The sequence below is a fragment of the Pyrus communis genome, chromosome 6 (assembly GCF_041283825.1).
Source record: "Pyrus communis isolate YQ-2024b chromosome 6, ASM4128382v1, whole genome shotgun sequence".
In the NCBI taxonomy this organism is placed as follows: domain Eukaryota; kingdom Viridiplantae; phylum Streptophyta; class Magnoliopsida; order Rosales; family Rosaceae; genus Pyrus; species Pyrus communis.
The window spans coordinates 14,062,399-14,085,529 of NC_142570.1; the positions used below are offsets into that span (position 1 = coordinate 14,062,399).

At 39.6% G+C, this 23,131-nt stretch overlaps 1 long non-coding RNA gene and 1 pseudogene across 2 annotated transcripts in view; both read left to right on the plus strand.

Moving 5' to 3' along the window:
• The window catches only part of LOC148696330 (uncharacterized), a 35,283-nt pseudogene extending 19,256 nt beyond the window's left edge, over positions 1 to 16,027 (plus strand). Inside the window, exons 2-4 of the transcript XR_015963278.1 lie at positions 10,274 to 12,637; positions 12,743 to 13,331; positions 13,794 to 16,027. The product of XR_015963278.1 is annotated as an uncharacterized LOC148696330 (transcript). The remainder of the gene's footprint in view (positions 1 to 10,273; positions 12,638 to 12,742; positions 13,332 to 13,793) is intronic.
• Positions 16,028 to 16,413: 386 nt separating this feature from the next.
• Positions 16,414 to 21,335, plus strand: LOC148696331 (uncharacterized). The gene is made up of 2 exons (XR_015963626.1): positions 16,414 to 21,179; positions 21,288 to 21,335. It is a non-coding gene; the product is annotated as an uncharacterized LOC148696331 (long non-coding RNA).
• Positions 21,336 to 23,131: the final 1,796 nt, after the last annotated feature.

Here is a 23,131-nt window from a genome sequence, read left to right on the forward strand (position 1 = left end):
GTCAAATTGTAGTATAGGTGCAAGTAGGGATCGTTCTTGGCCGGGGATTAGGAGGGATTGCTAATCTAATGAAAACTGACTCAAAGATGTAAAAATATACTTCAAAACACGTAAACAAAATCAAAAGACTCTTAACTAAACTTGTATGACTCAAAACAAACTTAAAAGACTCAAAACAACTCAAAACAATAAAAAAAGACTCAATTTAGACTCTAGGACTTGACTTGGACGAAAATAGAATTGGTTTTGACTCAAAAACACTCAAACTCACAATTAGGACAGATTTGACACAACTAAATAAAGGGGATTAGGTTTTTGACGAATTTAAAAGAAAAACAAGTAACTAAAAGACTTAAGTAAACTTTGGACGAATTTGGGGATATGGATGGGTGATTAGCTAGCTAGAGGGTCCTTCTCCACACATGACACACTTGCATACAAATTGATTTCCAGTTGCTTTTCGATAAACCATGAACCTCAACACCCTAGATTAACCGTGACATCACTAATTAACCCTCAGATTTTCCTTAAGTTATTGGATTGGATGACATCATACGACAACCCAAAGCATTCTTCAAAAGTCCCCTACATGACATCATAATAGAGATACAATCAAAGATCATTACGTTCTATGAAAATCATAAGTATTGACAAAGCACTTGTAACTATGACATCATGATACTCATGCTAGGAATTTACTTAACATGATTGTGAAAACAACCTTAACTACTTGTGAATATAAGTTTGTAACGATTATGTGAAACTCCCTTATATTCTAGCCCCAAATTCATGCATGCAAACTAAGTGTGCACCCTTAATCAACAAACAAGAATAAGTTATCCATCAAACGGTTAAGTAAATTGCATTCACAATTTATGAAATCACAACTGGAATTAATCAATTCATATTGCAAATATAATCATGGTTTCAAAGTCTCCCCTAGCTAAAACAAGTTTAGCTCCTCATGTTTACAACAAAACAAAGAGAATATAAATTAAACATTGAAAACAAAGATTGAATACACCTAGAAACGCTCCAACAATCCAAGCTTGAATAGCCAAAACGTCCAAGGCTTCTCCTCTCTTCTTTCTCCTTCTTTGTTGCGGCACAATAGCATAAGGTCTAGGGATAATTGGTTTGGGGGATGGAAGTGTGGAATGGAAAAATGGTGTTTGGATTATAAGGGGAGAGATGGGAAGCTCACGGCTAGGGAAGGGATAATATGTTTGTAATGTGTTGTGTATGAAAATGAGATGTCCATGAATGAATGAATGCAAGGGTATTTATAGGAGTAGTGGAGGGAACATATGGCTATGTCATTTGTAGGTGAAGTAGGTGGATGTTGTAGGTGAAGTGGATGTTGTAGGTGAAGTAGGTGGATGTTGTAGGTGAAGTAGGTGGATGTTGTAGGTGAAGTGGATGTTGTAGGTGAAGTAGGTGGATGATATGTTAAGTGATAAGTGATAAGTGATATGATATGTGGTTATGATATGATAAGTGGTTAAGTGGTGATGATAAGTGATAAGTGATTAAGTGATATGATATGTGGTGATGATAAGTGATAAGTGCATGTGGGTTAACTAATGAAGGAAATGCATGTGTAATGACAATGTGTTAGAATGGATGTGTGTTATGCATGGCATGATTGGGATTAGGAAAGGTTTAAATGTCCTAAAACTAAAGAGAACAAGGTTCCAACACTTTGGCTCCAATTAGGTCTTCAATTTCGTCCAACACTTTGGCTTCAAGCATAAGCTATCCGTCCTTAGCCCAAAAGTGCTCCAAAAGTCTCCAAAATGCATCTTTTTGCTCCTTTAGCCCTTTCGACCTACAAACACACGAAAATAGCTTAAAGTACTAAAATAACTAAAGAAACATAACGTAAATGCACGAGAACAAGCCATTTAAGTCGCATGAAAATGCTCCTATCAAATACCCCCACACTTATCTTTGCTAGTCCTCAAGCAAAACAAAACAAAAGAAACCAGAAACAAAACAAAACGAACAAGTAAAACACAACCTAAACCTTCCAACAAACGTCTCAGGGATTTCCAAAGCACATGACAAGTTAAAAATCATTATTCCCACAGATTTTAGCCATTTTTACACTTAAGTACATTCTTACTCATAGTCACCACATACTAGTTCACAATTAAGCATTTAAAACCATGTTTTGAATGTAGTAACATGCCTTAGAGAATTCCCTCAATTCCTTACTAGAATGCACTCTATTTTCACATAGATTTTCTGACTACACACCCTACACTAGTTATATGTGAGAAGATTGATGTAAACATGTAGACGAACACTCACATATGTTATAACAAGGAAAGCATTTTCTGAATTTACGATAACGACATGAATATGATCTCATGAATGGAATGCTACTACTTAGAATGAGAACCAGTGATTCCATAAGCTCATATCAATTCCAAACTCCACATTATTAAACACATAACGATCAAGATAGAAGTCAAAGGGGTGTAACGGGGCTAAAGGTGTTTGGCTAAAGAAGGTATATGGAAAACAAAGGTTCTCAAAGAAATAGCGAGCAAAGCATTTGAATTAACGTAGAAATCACTTTTGAATGAAAACTCAACTTTTGATCAAGGGGGAACAAGTTCTTTTTCCTTTCTTTCTTTTCTTTTCTGTTTTTCTTTTACATATATTTTTCACAATTTTTTTTTTTTTTTTTTTTTTTTTTTTTCTCAAAACATACATAAACGCTTAAGAACAAAACATTCTCTCCCCCACACTCATTTTCTTTCATAATGTACTCAAAAGGAATTCATTTAAGTCATGCTCACTATCTTTTAAGAACAAGGGTACGGATGGTCCTAATCTAGGCTAGGTAAGGGTTGATGTGGTTAGCAAAGAAAATAGGTTAAACGAGGCTCAACGGGGTTAAGACTTACAATATATACGAAATATGGGAAGTAAGGCTATTTGGCTATGGTGGCAACTACACAACTTCATCTTGATATATGTTATGCAATCAATATCATGCTTTGAATGAAACGGATATAAGTTCTAGCATTTAGTTCTATCATGATACAATTGCATTCTAAGTAGCAACCAAGCAAGGAATAATGAGATCATGCAACAACTTTAGAAAACAAAGAATCACAGAAAATAACTCTCCAAAGAAAGTAATGGCTCGAGTCTCACAGGGTTGTAGCGTTTGTTTGAGTTCCTTCCTTCAAGCATGTTACAAAAACGAATTTTTCTTTTATGATTGCATGTGAAGTCATACATTATAACCATAACCAAACATATACCAAGAGTAAATCAAACTTTCATCCATGTTTATAATTCTCTTTAACAGTCATGCAATTACAAACCAAATCCTCATCATTGTGTTGGAAGGTACCCTAAGACACAAACACACAAAAACGACTCAAAACACTCTTTTTAGGTTTTTCAAAACATGTTTTTCAAATTTTTATGTGATTTTCGGATTTATAAAAACAAAACATACTAAAACACTCTAAAACATCTTAAAAACACCTTAAAACAGTAAGGAACAACCTTTAAAGTTATGGGCGATAAAATCTCACGAATTTGCATTAACAACATTAGTTACCCCTACACTTAAATCAAACATTGTCCTCAATGTTTTAAGCTTAAAATCATACAAAGCATAAGTAAACACACAAAAAGCATTTAAACATACTAAACATGGCAGAATGTAAATAACAAAGAGAAGAGTTTAGAGACGCAAATCTGGTTGTGGAATGTAAATTCCATCTTCTCCTTGTTGATTTCATTGAGGCTTGATGTTGTTGATTCCACAGGGGCTCCTCCCATCGTTGATTTTCCTTTGTGCTACTCTTGAACTGGGCAGCAGGATTCTTTTGGTCTCCCCCGAAGGTCTGAGCTTACTCCTTTGGTCTGTTTCTTTGTTCAATCTTTCCAATTCGTATTGAAAAGGGTTGGAGGATAACTCAGCCTATGTTTGTCTCCACATGCTTCAATGTATCATTTTCACTTGCCTTACTCGCTCCCCTTTGCAGAAGTGGTCCCTTCTCCGGAAGTGTATCAACCGTTGAAGATGACTACTCGAGAGCAACGCTAGGTAAGCAATCAGGAATAGATTCCAGGCAGTTGGCTCCAGATCGGAAGACTGACTCCAAGTGCCGGCTGATTGCTTCTTTTACTTTGCCATGCGAGTAAGAACAAGGACAAAGAAAAAGACAGGGAAAGAGCATGATATGAGATACTTTTGCTTTTGACCTTGATGATATGAGATACCTTTGCTTTTGAAGAAGCGGTGAATGAATCAGCACATGTATTTGTTGTGCTGCTTCCTCCTGGGTCATATGTACTCCAGGCATCTGGTATCATCTTTGGGGAAGAAGAAAGAATTGAGTATTTCGAAAGGCTTTGCTGGGAGTGCGCCCTCAGAGGTGAGGGAGAGTTGGGCATTTTCTTCAGGTTTGCCCTGCCATAAAAGACGAAGGTCGACATATATAGAGATAATATCAAGTGGTGGTACTTTTTACCTTTGTCGACAAACGTTTTGATCCCGCAAATCCGGCTTTTTGAAATAATGGCGCCTCTTCGATCTCTGAACACGCCTCTTCGATTTCTGAGCAGGCGCCCCTTCGATTTCTGAACGACGCCCCTTCGCTTTCTGAACGACACGTGGTAGTGCAGATGCGGCTCCTTTTGACAAAGCTGCACGCGTCTTCTGAAAAGCTGAGAAAGCGTCGCCGAACTTTGCGCTTGTCGGCTAAAGATGTGTAGTTGCGATGATGGCCTCCACGTGTTGTCTGAAAAGAAGAAATCTTTTGACAAAGTTGAACGCGCCTTCTGAAAAGCCGAGAAAGCGTCGCCTAAATTACGCCGGAAATTCTGGCTTTTTGAATTGGTGGACGCGTCGCCTTGGCTTTTTTATTGAGCTATCGATCACCACAACAAACACACTCTGAAGATTTCCCATTCTTGAAAATTGACTCCGGCCCTTTGAAATTTAACTCCATCTCTTCTCTTTGAACACTTTTGAAAAATGGCAAACTCATCGAACCTTAGCTTGGAATTGAGCCTTAGCAGTGATACGGGCGCGCCGCGTCAAGGTAACGTATGGCGCCCTTCTTTCTTATCTTCTAACGGTCCTCTTTCAGGTGAAGACTCTGTGATGCAGGACGCCACAACAGCTACAATAGTAGCTAGGAACCTCCTCACACCAAAAGATAGTAGGCTGCTGTCAGGACGGTCCGATGAGTTGGCCGTTCAAGAGTCCCTCGCACTTAGTGTTCAGTGTGCGAGTTCTGTGTCCAACATGGGCCAACGCCTGCTTGCCCGCTCCCGTCAGGTGGAATCATTGATGGCAGAGGTGGAAAGTCTCAAGCAGGAGATCAAACTGCTTAAGCATGAGAATAGAAGTTTGCACGTACTTGCCAACAACTATTCGACGGGCATGAAGAGGAAGCTTGATGAGCTGCAAGAATCTGAGGGTCGAATTCACAATGACCGTCAAAGGCTTGCGTCTTATCTCCAGAGGCACCTTTTTCCTGGGTCATCCAGCGCTTGGCCAAGTATTGAGGCCTGGAATGCTCTAGCTCCGATGCCTCCCGCTCCGATGGCTTCCGCTCCGATGCCTCCCGCTTCTATGCCTCCCGCTTCTGCGCCTCGTAGTGGGGCTTCACGTAAACAACCTTTGTGAAGCTCCACCTTTCTCCATGTTTAGTATCTTTTTTTTTTTTTTTTTTTTTTTTTTTTTTTTTTTTTTTACACATAAATAAAATCAAACGGCATGGAATTTATCTTTGAATGGGCGGTGATACTTGAAATGATCCGATAATAGTTTAAATTCCAGATTGGGTGCCTGAATCATTAACCACATGTTAGTATAAAAGAAAATTGAAATTCGGGGAGGCGGCTTACCTGTGTGCTCCAAAATGAACTCCAGAATAAACACCCCTTCGAAAGTTATGACTTGTCCTGTGTCATAAAATCCAACTTCCTTGGGAATTGTGGTTTCAAATATGTCCTCTTTGATGCCTTCTACATCTTTTCCAGCCACTACCTTTTCTTGAATCATTCTTCTTGGTGTACAAAGTCCTTTGAAGAATTCAACACCATCTAAAACTTGCTGTGTTGCACCAAGAATTTGAATAGCATTTTGCTCCTTTGGGAAGGCTTCCACGATGTCCTTTTTACTCTCTTCTTGGTTGGGAATCAAAAACCTGCTAGGAAAAGGGACATTGGGTGGAATAACATCAGAATAACATGGAATTGGGACGTCCTTACTGGTGGTGGGTGGTTTAGAGGGCTTAGGGGGCTGCGGCAAGGGTTGTTCTACCCTTGCCGTGTGCATGTCTTCTTTCTCCTCCTCAATTAACAGCTGTTCATCCACTTCTAGGCTATGTTTGGACATTTTTAGGTCAGCTCCAACCTCCATAGCACTTCCCAAAGTGATAGCATTATGGATTTCAAAATCTTCCTTCGAGTTTTCAATAGTTGAGTTGGAAAGTTCACTTTGCTCTTGAATTTGTTTCATGAACTCCATAATCTGCCCAAATTGCTCGTCCAATTTACCCAACTTCTTGTCTTGATTTTGTTCGTCCTGCGTCAAAGAGGTTAGTAATTGAAAATTTTTATCATTATCCATGGACATACTTGAACTTGATTGGAATTGTTGTGGGGGAGGTTGTGGTGGCTGCATAGGTGTTGTATTGAAGTCCTCATATGGTTGCCAATATGCTTCTTGTTGAGCCTCCTTGGCTTGATTTTGTGACCCCTGCGCCAAAGAATTTATTTCATTAAGAATTTGAATATAATCTATTGGCGAATTTGAATTTAATTGAGCATATTGCATATGAAGTTGTGGTGGCTGCATAGGTCTTGAATAGAACTCCTCATATGGTTGCCAATATGCTTCACGTTGAACTTGTTGATCTTCCCACCATATAGAGTTTGAATGATCCCTCCCATCTCTTTGTGGACATTGATTGGCTTGAAATCCTTGCCTATATGAAGCACCAAATGTAGGGACACTCTGCATTGTGGTCCTTTCGGCATATGGCAACAATTTAGAAGTAAGATTTGCCAATTGAGCTTGAATGCTAGCAAAATCCATATCTTACTTCTCTAGTACCTAAAATCAAAGAAAGAGAACTAAATCAAATATCAAAAGTAACAACAAACAAAGAAAACAACACTAAGTTAGAAACTAAAACGAAAACAACTAAACCAAAAAAAAAAAAAAAAAAGAACCAAGGGATTAGCAAAGTTGCTAATCCCCGGCAACGGCGCCAAAATTTGATGCGAGATTTATACGCGCACAAATTAAACCCTCTTTTTGTCAAATTGTAGTATAGGTGCAAGTAGGGATCGTTCTTGGCCGGGGATTAGGAGGGATTGCTAATCTAATGAAAACTGACTCAAAGATGTAAAAATATACTTCAAAACACGTAAACAAAATCAAAAGACTCTTAACTAAACTTGTATGACTCAAAACAAACTTAAAAGACTCAAAACAACTCAAAACAATAAAAAAAGACTCAATTTAGACTCTAGGACTTGACTTGGACGAAAATAGAATTGGTTTTGACTCAAAAACACTCAAACTCACAATTAGGACAGATTTGACACAACTAAATAAAGGGGATTAGGTTTTTGACGAATTTAAAAGAAAAACAAGTAACTAAAAGACTTAAGTAAACTTTGGACGAATTTGGGGATATGGATGGGTGATTAGCTAGCTAGAGGGTCCTTCTCCACACATGACACACTTGCATACAAATTGATTTCCAGTTGCTTTTCGATAAACCATGAACCTCAACACCCTAGATTAACCGTGACATCACTAATTAACCCTCAGATTTTCCTTAAGTTATTGGATTGGATGACATCATACGACAACCCAAAGCATTCTTCAAAAGTCCCCTACATGACATCATAATAGAGATACAATCAAAGATCATTACGTTCTATGAAAATCATAAGTATTGACAAAGCACTTGTAACTATGACATCATGATACTCATGCTAGGAATTTACTTAACATGATTGTGAAAACAACCTTAACTACTTGTGAATATAAGTTTGTAACGATTATGTGAAACTCCCTTATATTCTAGCCCCAAATTCATGCATGCAAACTAAGTGTGCACCCTTAATCAACAAACAAGAATAAGTTATCCATCAAACGGTTAAGTAAATTGCATTCACAATTTATGAAATCACAACTGGAATTAATCAATTCATATTGCAAATATAATCATGGTTTCAAAGTCTCCCCTAGCTAAAACAAGTTTAGCTCCTCATGTTTACAACAAAACAAAGAGAATATAAATTAAACATTGAAAACAAAGATTGAATACACCTAGAAACGCTCCAACAATCCAAGCTTGAATAGCCAAAACGTCCAAGGCTTCTCCTCTCTTCTTTCTCCTTCTTTGTTGCGGCACAATAGCATAAGGTCTAGGGATAATTGGTTTGGGGGATGGAAGTGTGGAATGGAAAAATGGTGTTTGGATTATAAGGGGAGAGATGGGAAGCTCACGGCTAGGGAAGGGAGAATATGTTTGTAATGTGTTGTGTATGAAAATGAGATGTCCATGAATGAATGAATGCAAGGGTATTTATAGGAGTAGTGGAGGGAACATATGGCTATGTCATTTGTAGGTGAAGTAGGTGGATGTTGTAGGTGAAGTGGATGTTGTAGGTGAAGTAGGTGGATGATATGTTAAGTGATAAGTGATAAGTGATATGATATGTGGTTATGATATGATAAGTGGTTAAGTGGTGATGATAAGTGATAAGTGATTAAGTGATATGATATGTGGTGATGATAAGTGATAAGTGCATGTGGGTTAACTAATGAAGGAAATGCATGTGTAATGACAATGTGTTAGAATGGATGTGTGTTATGCATGGCATGATTGGGATTAGGAAAGGTTTAAATGTCCTAAAACTAAAGAGAACAAGGTTCCAACACTTTGGCTCCAATTAGGTCTTCAATTTCGTCCAACACTTTGGCTTCAAGCATAAGCTATCCGTCCTTAGCCCAAAAGTGCTCCAAAAGTCTCCAAAATGCATCTTTTTGCTCCTTTAGCCCTTTCGACCTACAAACACACGAAAATAGCTTAAAGTACTAAAATAACTAAAGAAACATAACGTAAATGCACGAGAACAAGCCATTTAAGTCGCATGAAAATGCTCCTATCAAAGAGAAGAGTGCCTAAACGTTCATACAATTCAAGTTTGAGTTGTTGGAATGTTTAGGTGTTTCTTTGATTTCAAAGTTATGAGGAACTAAACCCTTTTTGGCTAGGGGTGATTTCAATACCATGTTTATTTATGTGATATGAATTGATGAATTCCGGTTATGAACTCTTGATTCGTGAATGCAATTGGCTTAACTATTTGATGATTAACTTATTTGTGTTTGTTGATTGAGGGTCGACACTTAATTAGCATGCATGAATATGTGGCTAAAGTTTAAGAAGGTTTCACATAATCGTTACTAACTTATACTTGAAAGTAGTGAAGGTCGCTTGTCACGATCGCGTTAAGTTTAATTCTTAGCATGAGTAACATGATGTCATAGTTACAAATGCTTTGTCAATGCTTATGGTTTTCATTATTCTTAATGATCTTCGATTGTATCTCTATTATGATGACATGTAGGGAACTTTTGAGAATGTTTTGGGTTGTCGAATGATGCCATCCAATCCAATAATATAAGGAAAATCTAAGGGTTAACTAGTGATGTCACGGTTAATTTGGGGCATTGTCGTTCATAATTCAATGAAGGAATAACTGGAAATTGATTCATATGCATAAATATCATGTGTAGAGAAAGAACCCTTAGCTAGCTTCCCATCCATTCATTTCCGTCAAATCCATATTTACAATTTGTTTTGTTTCCAAGTATTCATTTTAGTTTTGAATTCGTCCAAATCCAATTCCCCCCCCCCCCTTATTTCGTTGAAGTCTTAGTCTTAATCTTTCTTATTTTTAGTTTTGCTTTCTTCGAGCATTAAATAGTGTTTTATATTGTGTTTTTATGTTTTTAAGTCAATTTAGAAGGTTTTAGCAAGCCCTCCTAATCCCCGGTCTAGAACGATCCCTCACTTATCCATTCTACTACAATTGTCAAACGAGGGTTTAATTTGAGTGTCAAGTAATTATCACATCAAATTTTGGCGCCGTTGCCGGGGATTAGCAACTTTGCTAATCCCTTGTCTTTATTTTTATAATTTTTTTGTTTTTCGTGCATTCTTATGTCAGATTCTTAGTTTGTTTGTTTCCTTGTTTTTTTTAGGTACTGTGTATGACTCGTAGCTCTCGGCCTATTATAGAGAACATCTCCGACTTTGACGGTGATTTTGAACGCACTTTGAGGAGAACGAGGAGTCAACAAGAGCCACCACAACCTCCACCACAACCTGGGCTTGAAGAAGACGCGGTAGGTGTAGAAGAAAAGCCCACGGATCAGATTTTTGAAGAAGAACGAGCCATGGCAGCAGATAATAGAACCATCAAAGAGCTTTCGGCCTCGGGTTTGGCCAATGCAGACCCTCTTTGCATTCAATACCCCGCGGCTGCCCAAGGCAAGACCGATGAATTTGAACTCAAATCCAGTTTGTTACACCATATTCCGAAGTTCCATGGCTTGTCTATGGAAGACCCCAACAAACACTTGAAGGAGTTCGAGGTGGTTTGTTCGAGCATGACCCCCGTCAATGTGGATGGGAGTATATTGAAGATGAAGGCCTTTCCATTTTCACTTATGGACAAGGCCAAAGATTGGCTCTACGAACTAGCCCCGGGAACTGTGACTTCGTGGGAGAGTATGAAGTGTGCTTTCTTGGAGAAATTCTTCCCTACTTCGAGAGTGATTCTCCTACGGAAGAAAATTAGTGGTATTCAACAGAATCATGGTGAGACATTCCCGGCTTATTATGAGCGTTTCAAGGGCCTTGTAGCTTCATGTCCTCAACATCAAATGAAGGAGGAACTTCTCCTTCAATATTTCTATGAGGGCTTCCTTCCTATCGAACGTCAAATGCTTGATGCATCAGCGGGAGGAGCATTGGTGGACAAAACACCAAGGGATGCCAAGAATCTCATAGCCAACCGAGCGCTCAACGCCCAACAATATGAAGGAGTGGGCCAAAGGGAAGCACCACGGCAACAAAGTGTAAATGAGGTGAGTGCTATTTCTGAAATTCAATCACAACTTGCTAATCTTACTTCTCTTGTTTCTCAGGTTGTGATTGGTCCAAAAGCACAAGAACACCAAGTTTGTGGCGTGTGCTCAATTCAAGGGCATCCATCCGACAAGTGCCCTCAACTAATCGAGAATGGTGGGTGGGAATCTGCCAATGCCATGGGCTATGGGAATCAAAACCAACCAAGGAACGATCCATATTCTAACACATATAATCCAGGATGGAGGGACCATCCAAACTTCAAATGGAGGGAGCCACAACAAGCTGCCCAACAAGGAGGATTTAGGCCAAACCCCCCTGGTTTTTATTCCAAGCCGTATGCACCCCAACAATCCCAACAACCTTCGGCATCATCTCATTCAGGTACGTCTTTGGAAAGTAATCAAGCTATGCAATTACTAACCTCTATTTCGCAGGGGTTGCAAAATCAAAACAACCGGATAGAAAATAACGAAAAGGAGATGATGGATATGAAGAAACAAATAGGGCAGATTTCTGAGTTCCTTGGACAGATTAGAGAGCAAGGAAAGCTTCCTAGCTCAACCACAGTCAATCCAAAGGGAGGATTCGAATCCGCCAAGGCCATCACCCTAAGGGGTGGAAAAGAAGTTGGGACCGAGCCAAACAATCCCAAATCTACCCAGAAAGTAGATGAAGAGACGACACAACCTGAGGCAGATCACCCTAACTCGGCCAAATCAGGTAATTTAAGTTCAAATTCATGTACTTCACGTCCTAATCTGCCCAATGTACCTTTTCCTCGCAGGTTCATGCAAGAAAAAAAGGAAGAAAGCGAGAAGGACATTCTTGAAACGTTCCGGAAGGTGCAAGTGAACATACCGCTTCTCGATGCAATCAAACAGGTTCCAAAGTATGCTAAATTCCTCAAGGACCTATGCAATACAAAGAGAAGAAGGGCAAACAAAGAGGTAGTGAAGGTAAGCGAGAATGTGTCCGCTGTTTTGCAACGTAAACTGCCTACCAAGTGCAAAGACCCCGGTAGTTTCACGATTCCTTGTGTGATTGGACATAATCGTTTTGAACATGCCATGCTTGATTTAGGTGCATCCATAAATGTCATGCCTTATTCTATTTATGCATCTATGAATTTGGGTGAATTAAAACAAGATGGTGTAATTATACAATTGGCCGATCGTTCTAACGCGTATCCAAAAGGAGTTTTGGAAGATGTGCTTGTGCAGGTGAACCATTTAATTTTTCCGGCTGATTTCTACATCCTAGACATGGAGGATTCAGCCCATTCTACATCTTTGCCGATTCTCCTTGGTAGGCCATTCATGAAGACGGCCCGAACGAAGATTGATGTATACAAAGGCACCTTGACAATGGAATTCGATGGGGAAGTGATTGATTTTAATATTTCTGAAACTATGAGATATCCCGTTGATGACCATTCTTGTTTTTCCATTGATGTTATCGATTCTTTGGCGCAGGTATACCTTGAAGAATTGAACGAGGACGCCCTGGAAACAACCATCACTAAGGCCATAGAGCGCAAAAATGAAGGATTTGGGCCAATGCAAGGCCACGGCAAGGAGGAGGAATTCTTTGCAATGGGTTCTAGTGAAGAAATAATTGAGGTTGTGGCAGCCCTTGAGTCATTGCCACAACAATATGGTAAGGTTCCACTCTCACTTTCAAATTCAGTTTCCACTAAGATGCTACCTTCTGTTGTTCAGGCACCATCGCTTGAACTTAAGCCGTTGCCGGACCATTTGAAGTATGTGTTTTTGGGAGAAGGCGAAACATTGCCCGTCATCATTTCATCAAGTCTCATGGTAATGGAGGAGGAGAAGCTTGTGAGGGTGCTGCGAGAGCACAAAACGGCCATAGGGTGGACTTTGGCCGACATTAAAGGAATAAGCCCTACCACATGCATGCACCGTATACTTCTTGAGGAGGGGACTAAGCCATCCCGAGAGGCTCAACGCCGTCTCAACCCTCCGATGATGGAAGTGGTGAAGAAGGAAATAATCAAGCTTTTGGATTGCGGAGTGATCTACCCTATCTCCGATAGCCGTTGGGTCTCTCCAGTTCAAGTCGTTCCCAAGAAGTCCGGAGTAACTGTTATCAAGAATGATGAGAATGAGCTCGTGCCTACACGCATTCAGACTGGATGGCGAGTATGTATCGATTACCGGAAGCTAAATGCCATGACTAGGAAAGATCACTTTCCTTTGCCATTCATCGACCAGATGCTCGAAAGGTTAGCCGGTCATGCTTTTTACTGTTTTCTTGATGGATACTCTGGATATAACCAAATTGTGATAGCCCCGGATGATCAAGAGAAGACCACATTCACATGTCCCTTTGGAACATTTGCTTATCGTCGCATGCCATTTGGCTTATGCAACGCACCGGCCACTTTCCAAAGGTGTATGGTAAGTATATTTTCCGATTTTGTTGAAAAGATCATTGAGGTTTTCATGGATGATTTCAGTGTATTTGGGAGTTCATTTGATAATTGCTTGGATAATCTGATCTTAATTTTGAAACGATGTGTTGAAACTAACCTTGTCTTGAATTGGGAGAAATGTCACTTTATGGTGAAACAAGGTATAGTTTTAGGACATATTGTTTCAGAAAAAGGAATTGAAGTAGATAAATCGAAAATAGACCTTGTACGTCACTTACCCTCTCCTACTTCGGTTAGAGAGGTACGTTCGTTTCTTGGCCATGCAGGGTTCTATAGGCGTTTTATCAAGGACTTCTCCAAGATGTCCAACCCTCTTTGCCGATTGCTTCAAAAAGATGTGCCATTCAAGTTTGATGAAGAGTGTAATTCGGCATTTAACCAACTCAAGGAGAAGCTAGTCTCGACCCCCATTATTGTACCTCCAGATTGGAGCCTTCCGTTCGAGCTCATGTGCGATGCATCCGACTATGCATTAGGAGCTGTTCTAGGACAAAGAAGAGACAAGCGGCCGCATGTCATATACTATGCCTCTCGGACTCTCAATGATGCCCAATTGAACTACTCCACGACGGAAAAAGAACTTCTAGCTGTGGTTTTTGCTTTAGATAAATTCCGTTCATATTTAATTGGTACTAAAGTAATCGTTTATTCTGATCATGCAGCTTTGAGGTACTTGCTCACGAAAAAGGAAGCAAAGCCGAGGCTTATCCGTTGGATTCTTCTTCTTCAAGAATTTGATATTGAAATCCGGGATAAGAAAGGAAGCGAGAATGTAGTGGCTGACCATTTAAGCCGAATGATCCACGAGGAGCATGAACATGCCGTACCTATCCCTGAAACTTTTCCCGATGAGCAGCTGCTATCCATTGAGGTAAGTGAACCATGGTATGCAGATTTAGTGAATTACTTGGTGGCTAAACAATTTCCAAATGAACTAAACAAGCACCAACGTGATAAGCTTAAAAATGATGCACGTTTCTATGTTTGGGATGACCCTTATTTGTGGAAGTATTGCCCAGATCAAATTGTACGTAGATGTGTGCATGATTCTGAATTTCACTCAATTCTAAGCTTTTGTCACACATATGCATGTGGTGGTCATTTTGGCACACAACGCACTGCCCTCAAGGTTCTAGAGTGTGGTTTTTATTGGCCGACTATATTTAGGGATGCTAGAACCTTTTGTATGTCTTGTGATCGTTGCCAACGAATGGGTAACATAGGTACCAAGGACCAAATGCCGCAAACCCCTGTCTTTAATGTTGAAATTTTTGATGTTTGGGGCATTGATTTCATGGGCCCTTTCCCTCCATCTTATGGTTTCACTTATATCTTGCTAGCCGTTGATTATGTTTCTAAATGGGTGGAAGCAAAAGCCACCCGTACTAACGATTCTAAGGTGGTTGCAGATTTCGTGAAAACTAACATTTTTGCTAGGTTTGGAATGCCGAGAGTAATCATAAGTGATGGAGGGTCTCATTTTTGCAATCGGACCATTGAGGCGTTGCTAAGAAAGTACCATGTCAACCATAAGGTCTCCACACCTTACCATCCTCAAACAAATGGCCAAGCCGAGGTGTCTAACCGAGAAATCAAACAAATTTTGGAGAAGACCGTTGGACCAACAAGGAGGGATTGGAGCTTACGTTTAGATGATGCACTGTGGGCATATCGTACGGCGTACAAAACACCCATTGGGATGTCACCTTTTCGGCTCGTCTATGGTAAGCCATGTCATTTGCCCGTAGAGTTAGAGCACAAGGCACATTGGGCCGTGAAGACTTTCAACATGGACAAAGATGCAGCGGGAGTTCATAGGAAGCTCCAATTGAATGAACTTGAGGAGATTCGGAATGAAGCCTATGAGAATGCCCGGATGTACAAAGCCAAGACCAAAGCATTCCATGATAAAATGATTCGAACCAAGACCTTCACAGTTGGGCAGAAAGTGTTACTTTTCAACTCTCGCCTACGTTTGTTTCCTGGTAAGTTGCGTTCTAAATGGATTGGCCCGTTTGTTGTTACTAACGTTTTACCTTATGGTGCAGTCCACATAAAAAGCTTAAGGAATGGCGTAGAATTCAAGGTGAACGGGCATCGGTTGAAGCCATATTATGAGCATGGTGTGGGGCAAGTGGTGGAAGACATTCCTTTCCATTCCGTGGGCTCAAATGAAGATTAAAAGAGGGTACTCGTCCGGCTGAAAGACGTAAAAGAAAGCGCTACTTGGGAGGCAACCCATGCATCCGAATAGAGAAGAACTTGGAAACCCCTTTAAGAGACTTATTTTTATTCCTTTCTTTTTCTTTACTGCCTTTACTTTGCTTTCTTTCTCGTATTTGTTTATTTGCTTGCTCTGTTGTGACTTTCTGTTTAAAACATTGAGGACAAAGTTTGATTTAAGTGTGGGGGGGGTAAACAATTCGTATTTGCATGAATTTCGTGGGATTTATTCACCTATCACTTAGAATGTTGTTTCTTGCTGTTTAAAGCGTTTTTATAGTGTCTTGGTATGTTTTATAGTGTCTTGGTATAAAACTCCGAAAATTTGATAAAAATTAAAAAAAAAAAAAAAAAAAAAAAAAAATTCTTTTGAAAAACCCAAAAATATGTGTTTTTAGAGTCATTTGAGTCATTTTTGTTTGTGTCTTAGCGCTACTTGGGAGGCAACCCATGCATTCAACAAAGGAAGACTTAGAAAGCACTCAAATTCCAGATTCCTAAAAACTCTTCTCTTTGTTGATATTTCGTTTCTGCCTTGTTAGGTTGTTTAGTTGTTATTTTTTGTTTGTTTATTAATTGTGGGAGTCTATGATTGTAACATTGAGAAAATGATTGGTTTATTGATAGGCACTGCTAAACAAAGAAAGATGGAGCCTTCACAAAGGGCGTTTACTTGAAGCCCCACTACTGGGCAAAACTCTAGGAGCGGAAGGCATCGGAGCGGAAGGCATCGGAGCGGAAGGCATCGGGGAGGAAGGTATCGGAGCGGGAGGCATCAAAGAAGAGGCCTCAATACTTGGCCAAACGCTGGATGAGCCCGGAAAAATGTGCCTCTGGAAGTAAGCCGCAAGCCTTTGACGGTCACTTTGCATCCGACCATTGGATTCTTGTAGCTCATCAAGCTTCCTCTTCATACCCGTCGAATAGTTGTTGGCAAGCACGTGCAAACTTCTATTCTCGTACTTAAGCAGTTTGATCTCCTGCTTGAGACTTTCCACCTCTGCCATCAATGATTCCACCTGACGGGAGCGGGCAAGCAGGCGTTGGCCCATATTGGACACAGAGCTCGCACACTGAACACTAAGTGCGAGGGATTCTTGAACGGCCAACTCATCGGACCGTCCTGACAGCAGCCTACTATCTTTTGGAGTGAGGAGGTTCCTAGCTACTATTGTAGCTGTTGTGGCGTCCTGCATCACGGAGTCTTCACCTGTGAGAGGACCGTTAGAAGAAAAGAAAGAAGGGCGCCATACGTTACCTTGACGCGGCGCGCCCGTATCACTGCTAAGGCTCAATTCCAAGCTAAGGTTCGATGAGTTTGCCATTTTCAAAAGTGTTCAAAGAGAAGGGGAGGATGAAGTTAAAATTGGCCGGAGTCAATTTTCAAGAATGGGAAATCTTCAGAGTGTGTTTGTTGTGGTGATCGATACCTCAATAAGAAGCCAAGGCGACGCGTCCACCGATTCAAAAAGCCGGAATTTCCGGCGTAATTTAGGCGACGCTTTCTCAGCTTTTCAGAAGACGTGTTCAACTTTGTCAAAAGAGTTCTTCTTTTCAGACAACACGTGGAGGCCATCATTGCAACTACACATCTTTAGCCGACAAGCGCAAAGTTCGGCGACGCTTTCTCAGCTTTTCAGAAGACGCGTGCAGCTTTGTCAAAAGGAGCCGCATCTGCACTACCACGTGTCGTTCAGAAAGCGAAGGGGCGTCGTTCTGAAATCGAAGGGGCGCCTGCTCAGAAATCGAAGAGGCGTGTTCAGAGATCGAAGAGGCGCCATTATTTCAAAAAGCCGGATTTGCGGGATCAAAACGTTTGTCGACAAAGGTAAAAAGTACCACCACTTGATATTATCTCTATATATGTCGACCTTCGTCTTTTATGGCAGGGCAAACCTGAAGAAAATGCCCAACTCTCTCTCACCTCTGAGGGCGCACTCCCAGCAAAGCCTTTCGAAATACTCAATTCTTTCTTCTTCCCCAAAGATGATACCAAATGCCTGGAGTACATATGACCCAGGAGGAAGCAGCACAACAAATACATGTGCTGATTCATTCACCGCTTCTTCAAAAGCAAAGGTATCTCATATCATCAAGGTCAAAAGCAAAAGTATCTCATATCATGCTCTTTCCCTGTCTTTTTCTTTGTCCTTGTTCTTACTCGCATGGCAAAGTAAAAGAAGCAATCAGCCGGCACTTGGAGTCAGTCTTCCGTTCTGGAGCCAACTGCCTGGAATCTATTCCTGATTGCTTACCTAGCGTTGCTCTCGAGTAGTCATCTTCAACGGTTGATACACTTCCAGAGAAGGGACCACTTCTGCAAAGAGGAGCGAGTAAGGCAAGTGAAAATGATACATTGAAGCATGTGGAGACAAACATAGGCTGAGTTATCCTCCAACCCTTTTCAATACGAATTGGAAAGATTGAACAAAGAAACAGACCAAAGGAGTAAGCTCAGACCTTCGGGGGAGACCAAAAGAATCCTGCTGCCCAGTTCAAGAGTAGCACAAAGGAAAATCAACGATGGGAGGAGCCCCTGTGGAATCAACAACATCAAGCCTCAATGAAATCAATAAGGAGAAGATGGAATTTACATTCCACAACCAGATTTGCGTCTCTAAACTTTTCTCTTTGTTATTTACATTCTGCCATGTTTAGTATGTTTAAATGCTTTTTGTGTGTTTACTTATGCTTTGTATGATTTTAAGCTTAAAAACATTGAGGACAATGTTTGATTTAAGTGTGGGGGTAACTAATGTTGTTAATGCAAATTCGTGGGATTTTATCGCCCATAACTTTAAAGGTTGTTCCTTACTGTTTTAAGGTGTTTTTAAGATGTTTTAGAGTGTTTTAGTATGTTTTGTTTTTATAAATCCGAAAATCACATAAAAATTTGAAAAACATGTTTTGAAAAACCTAAAAAGAGTGTTTTGAGTCGTTTTTGTGTGTTTGTGTCTTAGGGTACCTTCCAACACAATGATGAGGATTTGGTTTGTAATTGCATGACTGTTAAAGAGAATTATAAACATGGATGAAAGTTTGATTTACTCTTGGTATATGTTTGGTTATGGTTATAATGTATGACTTCACATGCAATCATAAAAGAAAAATTCGTTTTTGTAACATGCTTGAAGGAAGGAACTCAAACAAACGCTACAACCCTGTGAGACTCGAGCCATTACTTTCTTTGGAGAGTTATTTTCTGTGATTCTTTGTTTTCTAAAGTTGTTGCATGATCTCATTATTCCTTGCTTGGTTGCTACTTAGAATGGAATTGTATCATGATAGAACTAAATGCTAGAACTTATATCCGTTTCATTCAAAGCATGATATTGATTGCATAACATATATCAAGATGAAGTTGTGTAGTTGCCACCATAGCCAAATAGCCTTACTTCCCATATTTCGTATATATTGTAAGTCTTAACCCCGTTGAGCCTCGCTTAACCTATTTTCTTTGCTAACCACATCAACCCTTACCTAGCCTAGATTAGGACCATCCGTACCATTGTTCTTAAAAGATAGTGAGCATGACTTAAATGAATTCCTTTTGAGTACATTATGAAAGAAAATGAGTGTGGGGGAGAGAATGTTTTGTTCTTAAGCGTTTATGTATGTTTTGAAAAAAAAAAAAAAAAAAAAAAAAAAAAAAATTGTGAAAAATATATGTAAAAGAAAAACAGAAAAGAAAAGAAAGAAAGGAAAAAGAACTTGTTCCCCCTTGATCAAAAGTTGAGTTTTCATTCAAAAGTGATTTCTACGTTAATTCAAATGCTTTGCTCGCTATTTCTTTGAGAACCTTTGTTTTCCATATACCTTCTTTAGCCAAACACCTTTAGCCCCGTTACACCCCTTTGACTTCTATCTTGATCGTTATGTGTTTAATAATGTGGAGTTTGGAATTGATATGAGCTTATGGAATCACTGGTTCTCATTCTAAGTAGTAGCATTCCATTCATGAGATCATATTCATGTCGTTATCGTAAATTCAGAAAATGCTTTCCTTGTTATAACATATGTGAGTGTTCGTCTACATGTTTACATCAATCTTCTCACATATAACTAGTGTAGGGTGTGTAGTCAGAAAATCTATGTGAAAATATAGTGCATTCTAGTAAGGAATTGAGGGAATTCTCTAAGGCATGTTACTACATTCAAAACATGGTTTTAAATGCTTAATTGTGAACTAGTATGTGGTGACTATGAGTAAGAATGTACTTAAGTGTAAAAATGGCTAAAATCTGTGGGAATAATGATTTTTAACTTGTCATATGCTTTGGAAATCCCTGAGACGTTTGTTGGAAGGTTTAGGTTGTGTTTTACTTGTTCGTTTTGTTTTGTTTCTGGTTTCTTTTGTTTTGTTTTGCTCGAGGACTAGCAAAGATAAGTGTGGGGGTATTTGATAGGAGCATTTTCATGCGACTTAAATGGCTTGTTCTCGTGCATTTACGTTATGTTTCTTTAGTTATTTTAGTACTTTAAGCTATTTTCGTGTGTTTGTAGGTCGAAAGGGCTAAAGGAGCAAAAAGATGCATTTTGGAGACTTTTGGAGCACTTTTGGGCTAAGGACGGATAGCTTATGCTTGAAGCCAAAGTGTTGGACGAAATTGAAGACCTAATTGGAGCCAAAGTGTTGGAACCTTGTTCTCTTTAGTTTTAGGACATTTAAACCTTTCCTAATCCCAATCATGCCATGCATAACACACATCCATTCTAACACATTGTCATTGCACATGCATTTCCTTCGTTAGTTAACCCACATGCACTTATCACTTATCATCACCACTTAACCACTTATCATATCATAACCACATATCATATCACTTATCACTTATCACTTAACATATCATCCACCTACTTCACCTACAACATCCACCTACTTCACCTACAACATCCACTTCACCTACAACATCCATCCACTTCACCTACAACATCCACCTACTTCACCTACAACATCCACCTACTTCACCTACAACATCCACTTCACCTACAACATCCACCTACTTCACCTACAACATCCACCTACTTCACCTACAAATGACATAGCCATATGTTCCCTCCACTACTCCTATAAATACCCTTGCATTCATTCATTCATGGACATCTCATTTTTCATACACAACACACCACAAACACTTCCATCTTCTCCCTAGCCGTGAGTCTCTCCATTTTCTGCACCATTCCCTTCCCTTTCTCCTCCATTTCTTCCATTTCCATAATCCCCCAATCCATTCAACACACCAACAACATCCCTTAGTCCTTGTGCTACAACGAAGACGAAGAGAAGAAGGCCTAAACGTTCATACAATTCACGTTTGAGTTGTTGGAATGTTTACGTGTTTCTTTGATTTCAATGTTTAAATTCAATTCTCTTTGTTTTGTAATGGAAGAGAAGAGTGCCTAAACGTTCATACAATTCAAGTTTGAGTTGTTGGAATGTTTAGGTGTTTCTTTGATTTCAAAGTTATGAGGAACTAAACCCTTTTTGGCTAGGGGTGATTTCAATACCATGTTTACTTATGTGATATGAATTGATGAATTCCGGTTATGAACTCTTGATTCGTGAATGCAATTGGCTTAACTATTTGATGATTAACTTATTTGTGTTTGTTGATTGAGGGTCGACACTTAATTAGCATGCATGAATATGTGGCTAAAGTTTAAGAAGGTTTCACATAATCGTTACTAACTTATACTTGAAAGTAGTGAAGGTCGCTTGTCACGATCGCGTTAAGTTTAATTCTTAGCATGAGTAACATGATGTCATAGTTACAAATGCTTTGTCAATGCTTATGGTTTTCATTATTCTTAATGATCTTCGATTGTATCTCTATTATGATGACATGTAGGGAACTTTTGAGAATGTTTTGGGTTGTCGAATGATGCCATCCAATCCAATAATATAAGGAAAATCTAAGGGTTAACTAGTGATGTCACGGTTAATTTGGGGCATTGTCGTTCATAATTCAATGAAGGAATAACTGGAAATTGATTCATATGCATAAATATCATGTGTAGAGAAAGAACCCTTAGCTAGCTTCCCATCCATTCATTTCCGTCAAATCCATATTTACAATTTGTTTTGTTTCCAAGTATTCATTTTAGTTTGAATTCGTCCAAATCCAATTCCCCCCCCCCTTATTTCGTTGAAGTCTTAGTCTTAATCTTTCTTATTTTTAGTTTTGCTTTCTTCGAGCATTAAATAGTGTTTTATATTGTGTTTTTATGTTTTTAAGTCAATTTAGAAGGTTTTAGCAAGCCCTCCTAATCCCCGGTCTAGAACGATCCCTCACTTATCCATTCTACTACAATTGTCAAACGAGGGTTTAATTTGAGTGTCAAGTAATTATCACATCACGCATTCAGACTGGATGGCGAGTATGTATCGATTACCGGAAGCTAAATGCCATGACTAGGAAAGATCACTTTCCTTTGCCATTCATCGACCAGATGCTCGAAAGGTTAGCCGGTCATGCTTTTTACTGTTTTCTTGATGGATACTCTGGATATAACCAAATTGTGATAGCCCCGGATGATCAAGAGAAGACCACATTCACATGTCCCTTTGGAACATTTGCTTATCGTCGCATGCCATTTGGCTTATGCAACGCACCGGCCACTTTCCAAAGGTGTATGGTAAGTATATTTTCCGATTTTGTTGAAAAGATCATTGAGGTTTTCATGGATGATTTCAGTGTATTTGGGAGTTCATTTGATAATTGCTTGGATAATCTGATCTTAATTTTGAAACGATGTGTTGAAACTAACCTTGTCTTGAATTGGGAGAAATGTCACTTTATGGTGAAACAAGGTATAGTTTTAGGACATATTGTTTCAGAAAAAGGAATTGAAGTAGATAAATCGAAAATAGACCTTGTACGTCACTTACCCTCTCCTACTTCGGTTAGAGAGGTACGTTCGTTTCTTGGCCATGCAGGGTTCTATAGGCGTTTTATCAAGGACTTCTCCAAGATGTCCAACCCTCTTTGCCGATTGCTTCAAAAAGATGTGCCATTCAAGTTTGATGAAGAGTGTAATTCGGCATTTAACCAACTCAAGGAGAAGCTAGTCTCGGCCCCCATTATTGTACCTCCAGATTGGAGCCTTCCGTTCGAGCTCATGTGCGATGCATCCGACTATGCATTAGGAGCTGTTCTAGGACAAAGAAGAGACAAGCGGCCGCATGTCATATAATATGCCTCTCGGACTCTCAATGATGCCCAATTGAACTACTCCACGACGGAAAAAGAACTTCTAGCTGTGGTTTTTGCTTTAGATAAATTCCGTT